The 7,801-nt window shown below is 32.2% G+C and overlaps 1 long non-coding RNA gene across 1 annotated transcript; it reads right to left on the bottom strand.

Moving 5' to 3' along the window:
• Positions 1–5,501: 5,501 nt before the first annotated feature.
• LOC123224778 lies at positions 5,502–6,410 on the bottom strand. The gene is made up of 4 exons (XR_006504057.1): positions 6,278–6,410; positions 6,079–6,169; positions 5,861–5,987; positions 5,502–5,766 (listed from the first exon to the last, which is right to left on the bottom strand). It is a non-coding gene; the product is annotated as an uncharacterized LOC123224778 (long non-coding RNA).
• Positions 6,411–7,801: the final 1,391 nt, after the last annotated feature.

Below are 7,801 nucleotides of genomic sequence, written 5' to 3'. Positions count from 1 at the left end.
TGGAAATCTCTAAAATATATATATATATATATATATATATATATATATATATATATATAGTTTCCTTTATGCATGTTATGAATTTAGGATTTTGGTGGCTATAAAGTAAAAGTTACATTATTCTATGGATTCAGAATGCTTAATTAAGTTATCTGGTGACCAAGTGAATTCTGGAAATTATTAAATTGATATTTTGTGTTGTGGTTGAGTTGGAAGTGTTTAGTTGAGCTTTATGTGAGATGGAAGTGTTTACTTGAGCTTCATGTGTGATTTACATTTGCTTATGGTGGTTGTGGCACTTGCCGATGAGTATTGTCCAAAAAGGTCATAATATCAAGTCATTTTCTTATATATATATATGGTGATAAGATTTGGTTATTACTTATTATACAATAAAATGCTCTGCCTGTGCAATATTTATACCAGGTACGACAAATTTAGATGTTCTGCCTGTGTGATATCTATACAGGTACTACAGATTTAGTGCTCTGCTTGTGCTTTATTTCATGCTAAGTATGACAGATTTGAGTGTTCTACCCGTGAGAGATTATACCGGGTATGACAGTTGTTTTCCTCTTGCTCTGCCTAGGTGGGGATACCCCTGGGTATGACAGATTTCCTTTTATATGATATTTTGATATATATCTTTATATTGGAATGGTGTGATATCTTTATATTTTAGAATCTTGATATGGAAGGAAACCTATAAGATAAAGATAGTATTGCTATTGAGTTGGAAGTGGAAATTTATGAATGATTGATATGTTCCTATGAGATAAAGGTAGTATTGTAAATTTCATTTTTATGACAATCAACTTATGTGATGTTATTGTGTGATGAACATTTCAAGTTAATATACATGAGAAGCATGTGGTTTAAGCATAATTAGCATAGTGTTGGCTCATATTATGACATACAATTATATTTTGACATGCATTAATATTCTCAATGATTTAAATTTCCTACTCACTGAGTTTTTAGCTCACCCTTATAAATGTTTCCCTCCCTCCAGGACATCCTCCAAATCGTGTTGGGTTGTGCCACGGTGTAGCATCTTTAGTGGATGTCCTCATTTGCACACATTCATATAGACTTTTTGTTGTTTTTTTTTTTTTTTTGATAAACTTATGAAATGTTGAAAGGTCGGAGGCCTAATGTCAATATTCTTATGATTTTTTTTTAAATGAGTAAAGATGTAAATTATTTTGTTATGTATATGATAAGGCCGGAGGCCTGATTACAGGTTTATTTTATGATTTTCTTGGTTTTAATCAGGATGTATTTGACATGTACTCATATACAGGCCGGAGGCCTATAGATGATATTATATTACGTGTTAAAATATGGTGTAGAAAAGTTTTTCAAACAGAAATACAGGATACATTTCGCCCTTCTAAGCCTATAACAGTATTCTTAGAGATTATAGGATTAACGGGTCGGGATGAGTCCTATCAGTTTTACCCATCACAAACTCATCTTTTTTCTCCAAATGGTGGATAACATAATTCTCATTCCAGTTTAAATCCATCAAATGTTATTCCTACAACTCGTGATTTCAGCCCAAAGGTTTGTGGTCACAACAGAGGTTGTGAATGATTCAAGTTGGTACATGGATTGAGGAGGTACAAATCATGTGGTGGGGATCTCAATAAACTTAATGTCAACTCTGCATATGCTGGCAATCAATAGCTCCAAGTCAAAAGTGGTAAGCATCTCACTACTGCCCATGCTGGTTTTTCATTCTCTACTAACATCAAATAAATGCGCATTACTTAAAAATATTTTGTGTGCCTAAGATTGCAAAAAACAAAATATTACTTGTTGTAGCAAGATTTACTAAAGACAATTATTTCCTGATTAAGTTCTCTGGTGATATGTGTCTAGTCAGAGACAAAATAACCAACATAATTCTCCTTTGAGGAACATTTAAAGATGGTTAGTTTGGATAAGTTTGATTTCTCTTTAAATATTTCAATCAGTATACCTATTCACTTGTATTTTTCTTTTCACAAACAAGGACTATTATCATCAAAAAATTCTTTGATAAACAATGTAGTGTTTCAAACTAGTTGTTCAAATGTCTGTTTGGCATAAGAGATAAGGTCGTCCTTACAAACAATTTTTTTAAATTTTTTTGAGTTCTAAAAACATCTTTACCAGTGACATAAATAAGTAAACCTTCTTCCATAATTGTTATTTTAGTAAACACCATCGAACCACCTCTTTTTCTTCTTCCTTTAGAGCATCCACACCACTTGAACTAATACATAGTGATGTTTGTGAGTCTTCTATTTACATTTCTCAAGAAAGGTACAAATACTATGTACAATTCATTGATGATTTCTTAAGATTCAACTAAATTTTCTCACACTAAATTTTCTTATTGGTGGTATTCCTTCCGAATTGTAGTTTTTGATATTAATAGAAAACCTTCTTCAATTTTTTATAATTTTTCACCTTTGCAAACTCTTTTTAATCATTCTCCAATTATAAAATGTTCAAAATGTTTAGCTGAGCTTGCTATAATATCCTTGGACCATACAATAAATATAAGTTTAAGCTTCTAAAACAAAACATTGTCTTCATTGGCTACAACTTAACTCGCAAAAGTTATAAGTGTTAGAGTGTAAATGGTAGAGTGTATATCTCAACAAGTATCAATTTTGATGAGTCTCACTTTCCTTTTAAAGAGAATCCTCATTTTTTCAAACAATATCACAATGAGACATCTTATTTAGGCTCTCATGGTCTATCCAAAAACAGTTTCTACATGAACAATCCTTATTTGTCAATAATATATGTTGATATGGGCTCTTTAAGTGTAACTGAAGAAGAAATTCTCTATTTTGATCACATATACAGTCCTAATAAAGTGTCATTTGACAGCTCTTCTAAAGAACCACCCACCTTAAATATTTTCCCTCTAATTCAATCTTTGCATCACCCCAAACAACTCATACCTCATTTATCTCTCTAGATTCACTCCAAACCATTAATTCTACAAACACACCAAATTATCAATGTGGAAGTTGTTTTACTTAGTGTAACTCATACCATAGCTGATATACCATTTTCTACCTATCAATAGTTGTATTTTTATAAATTTAGAAAGAACATGTTTAAAAGAGTTCATGACAACTTAGATTAGTCCCCCTTTGTCAACTCATCCTATGATCACTAGATCATAATCTGGTCATTTACATATCAATAACAATTTTGTTGGTGTGGTTTCCTTAGTAGAATCTATCAACAAAATTGTTCCTATTACCATACAACAACGTATTGTTGATCATACATAGACTTTCATAGCCCATCCTCAATGGTTCAAGAATACACAAGATGAAAATGATGCCTATAATAAGAAATGAAACCTAGACTTTAGTTCTTATTACCATACATCAACATATTATTGATCAAAAGTTGGCTTTCCTGATGAAATTGAATTCAAATGGACCCTTATAGAAGCCAAAAGCTAGGTTAGTAGCAAAGATTAAAAAAAAAAGACTCCATAAATAGATTATCTATCAGTTCAGTTGTGAAATCAGTCACTATTAGAGTCATGCTCACCTTAATTGTTTTTTTAATTGGAAAATATATCAAGTGGATGTGAACAATACATTCCTAAATGAAGTTCCTTAATAATAGGTCTATATGATACAACCTCAAGGTTTTGTAGATGAAGAGCATTCTGTCTATTTTTGCAAAATTTACTAAATCTCCCTATGGGTTGCAAGACTCCTAGATCTTGGTATGAGCAGTTGAAACTGTCTTTACTAGAGATAGACTTCTTTAACTTTGTAACTAATTCTGGTCTTTTTGTTTTTAAGAAAGAAGTCTTTGTAGTTTATGTTCTCATATATGTGAATGATATTCTTTTGATTGGGCTTAATTCAGAGATATTCAATCCATAATTAAAGATCTTATTATTAGTTTTCAGTCAAAGATTTGGGAACCTTGAATTATTTTTTGGGCATTAAAACCCATAGATATGTCATAAGGTTAATTCTTTGTCAAACCAACTACACCAATGTACTCTTGGTTAAGAGTCAAAATCAGGATGCAAACCCTTGTAACATTTTTATGGTTGCATGAATCAATTTATTCATAGGTGTTAGTCTCTCTTATGAAAATCCCATACCTTACCTTGACCAAGTCTGATATTTCTTTGTCATTTATAAGTTAAGTCAGTTTCTTAAAGATCTTTCACAATTGCAATGACAAGCTGTTAAATAGCTCTTAGGTACGTTAGGGAAACCCTTTAATATGATCTTTTGCTCAAACCTAGCTACTGATTTATTGAAAATAGAAACTTTTTCTTATGCTGATTGGGCTGATAACATTAGAGATGGAAGATCCACAAATGGCTATTGCAGTTATATCTAGGAGATAACCTAATACACTGGTGCTCTAGAAAACAAAAACTTGTTACACTCTCCTCTATGGAATATGAATACAAAGTCCACATAAGTAGCTTGGTTAAGGAATTTATTCAAAGATATTGGCATATCATCCTTTGATAATATAGTGGTATGGTGTGATAATTTTAGTACTGGATCTCTAGCCTCAAATTTAGTTCTCCATGAGAGAATTAAACATATTGCTTGATGTGCATTGCGTAAGAGAGCAGATAGCTTAAAAAATTCTTAAAGTTCATTATGTTCCCACATAGTTTCAAACTACAAATATACTCACTAAATCTTTTTCTATAGCCAGGTTTGAGTTTTTAAGAAACAAGCTGAATATTGTTGACAACTCCATAAATTAAATCAGACTTAACAATATATTATTTTATGAGTTTTAGTTCACATTTTTTGTCAGATTATTTTTAAAGGCAGAGGGAGTATATATTAATTTCTTCAGCTGCAAATTCAATTGTGTGTTTTAGATAAATTTTAGATTTGTTTTGTCAATTGAGGGAGGCTAGAAAACACATACTTCTGTGAAAATTCCACATTAAACTTTGGAGAGAATATGAAGAATATTTTTCATTTTGAGGGGAAATTGAAAAGGGGTGACATATATATTGAATTTCAATTTAATGTTTTTGGCTTACTCTTTCAAGGTTGAATATCAAAACTCACTGTTTTATCAACTTTACCAGCCAAGTAGAAGTTTCACTTTGATTTGAAGAACATTGTTCCTCTTCTTCTCTATCTTTCTTTCTTTTTTCTATAGTTTGCCTTTGCTTAGGTTCAGTAGTCTAAAAGCTGTTATTTTTTGTGTTTTATCAAATCAGAATAAATGGTTCAGATTAAGAATGACAAAGATCACCAGCTAAGAAATGAAAAAACGTATAAAAATATTGTAATCTCCTTTTGCAAAATTGAATAAAAAGAATAATTAAAAAAGATTATGTTCTGATTCTTACTTCTTGAATCAACTCTCAAAAGCTTTCATTTATGATAAAAAGAAGTAATAACAAATTCATGAGTTTCATAGAGAAATTATAGAGAAATTAAGAGAACAAACATATTATCTAAACCTTAAAATTGCCCCAAAAGAAACCCCCAAGGAGAGAAAATTAAGCTAATTGTTCAAAGGATCCATCAATAAATTGACCTAGGCTAAATGGCTAATTAACATGATGAATGCATAATTGATGATTAAATTCTTGTCCAGATCTATATATGCTGGGAATGACCATTTCCGCCAGCCCAGCTGACTCCCAAAAGGGCATCATAATTTGTGTTTGTATTCTCTCCTGCTGTTGGGTCCAGTGAAGTTGCAGCAGTCTGGTGCGTTCTGCTTTGTTCGCTTCAATTTCAGCTGGAAAAGGAAAAAAAAATGAAAAATGAAAAAAGTTTGTCATTTGGTTTTGAGACTACATACACACATGGTGAGACTTTAACTGGTTGATTACCATTTCTAAGCATGGTGTTGTTTGTGTAAGTGGCCATACGTTGATTCAATTTCTTATGCTCCATTTCTAACATTTAATAATGTTTTTTGTAAAATTCCACCTGAGGATTGAGCACGCTTATCTGAGCCTGTGATAGAAAGAGATCAAGTTAACATGGTTAAAATTAAGAACTTCCAACGATTCAACCAAATCTTATAAACAAAGACATATGTGGTTACCTCTAAAACTTTCACCTTCTTTTCCATATCAGCGACATACTGAAGCTTCTTCAATCTAGATTTCTGGGCAGAGATCGGATTTGAAATGATCCTTCAAAGAAAACATGAAATGAAAATTCTTGAATATTCATTAAGAAGCTAATATCACAATTTTTACGCGCAAACCAAAGAAAGAGAGATAACATGGATGAATTATCACCTTCGCAGCTTCTTTGGGTCCACGTTAGGGTCAATGTTACGATCCAAGCGAGGGAGGGTAGCACGCCCTGGCTGAGTTTTGGCGGAAGCTTCTTAAATCTAGATTTCTGGGCAGAGATCCGATTTGAAATGATCCTTCAAAGAAAACATGAAATGAAAATTCTTGAATATTCATTAAGAAGATAATATCACAACTTTTACGTGCAAATCAAAGAAAGAGAGATAACTGTGGATGAATTATCACCTTCGAAGCTTCTTTGGGTCCATGTTGGGGTCAATGTCACGATAGAAGCGAGGGAGGGCAGCGCGCCCAGGCTGAGTTTTGGCAGAATTTACATCAGCATCACAAGCCATCGTATTCTTATCAGACGGTGGAGATGGGTTCTGTATATTTTTGTCATTAAGATCATTTACCAATGGTGAATAAATAGTTTTAGGACCAAAATGTGAAAAATAGGACTTATTGCCACCACTGCTACTGGCCTCTCTGCCACCATGGTTCATGAAGTAGGATTTTTTCCAAACTTGAAATGCATCAAGAGTTGAAGGAAGGCTTGCTGAAGCCTTTGCAGAGAAGGATGAACTTCTACTAGCGGTGCTTTTAGGGTAGCATGGTGGCAATCCCTTCCCATTATTTTGTAATTTGTTTATGCCTTCCATATATCTATCACCTGCGAAAAAGGCAAAAACAAGCAAGGCATCACTAGAAGTACCAAAGGAACATTGAAAACCTTGTCAAGAAAAATATATTACTAACCCTAAAATGTTGTAATAACAAATGAAATAACTTGACTTTAATATGAGTTTCTAGACCCATATTTATACAGAGAATACCAGTCAAGTTACCAAATATGGCCTTCATATGGGCAAGGCTAAAATTAAAAAATTGCCCAAACATTATGAGAAAATAACTTGGTTTTATTCATTCCAAATTCATGCTTATCTCTTAAACAAAGGTTCTCCGGTAATTATCATGGACCATTTCAATGCACGAGAAACACAAGAGTGTCTAAACTGAATAATAGCTAACTATGAAAATTTAATCATGATAGTACAGACGGTTACAATGTAAGCAAAAAGAGTTAGTAGTGGTGAAGACTGTGTGTTAGTTGACTATACATTAAAACAGTGCATTTTAAAGAAATTTAACAAAAAAAATGTTTAAAGCAATAGGGGAAGAGAGTTTGAGATTGTTTCATCTCTCTCTTTGCACACACACACTCTCTCTCTCTCTCTCTCTCATAAACTCTCATCCTTTATGGGTTAGCGTTTTTGTCTAGACTACTAGAAAACATTGAGAAGTTGATAATATTGATAAAAATCATAGCTACACATCATCAGATCAAGATAAGAGCGATCTATTGATTTTTTTAATCTAGAACTGACTTTTTTTTTTTTTTTTGGTTATGAATGAATTGTTGATATCTATTATGATTAGTTATTTATAGGTTGTAATCAATCGAATCTTGTATAAAAACTAGTTATTTCTTATTTTTCGGTTGATGAAAAAGAGGTATATTCAGAA

This window comes from Mangifera indica, chromosome 9, assembly GCF_011075055.1.
Source record: "Mangifera indica cultivar Alphonso chromosome 9, CATAS_Mindica_2.1, whole genome shotgun sequence".
Taxonomy (NCBI): Eukaryota; Viridiplantae; Streptophyta; class Magnoliopsida; order Sapindales; family Anacardiaceae; genus Mangifera; species Mangifera indica.
The sequence above is the reverse complement of the archived record's forward strand: the minus strand, read 5'-3'. Positions and strand labels throughout refer to the sequence as shown.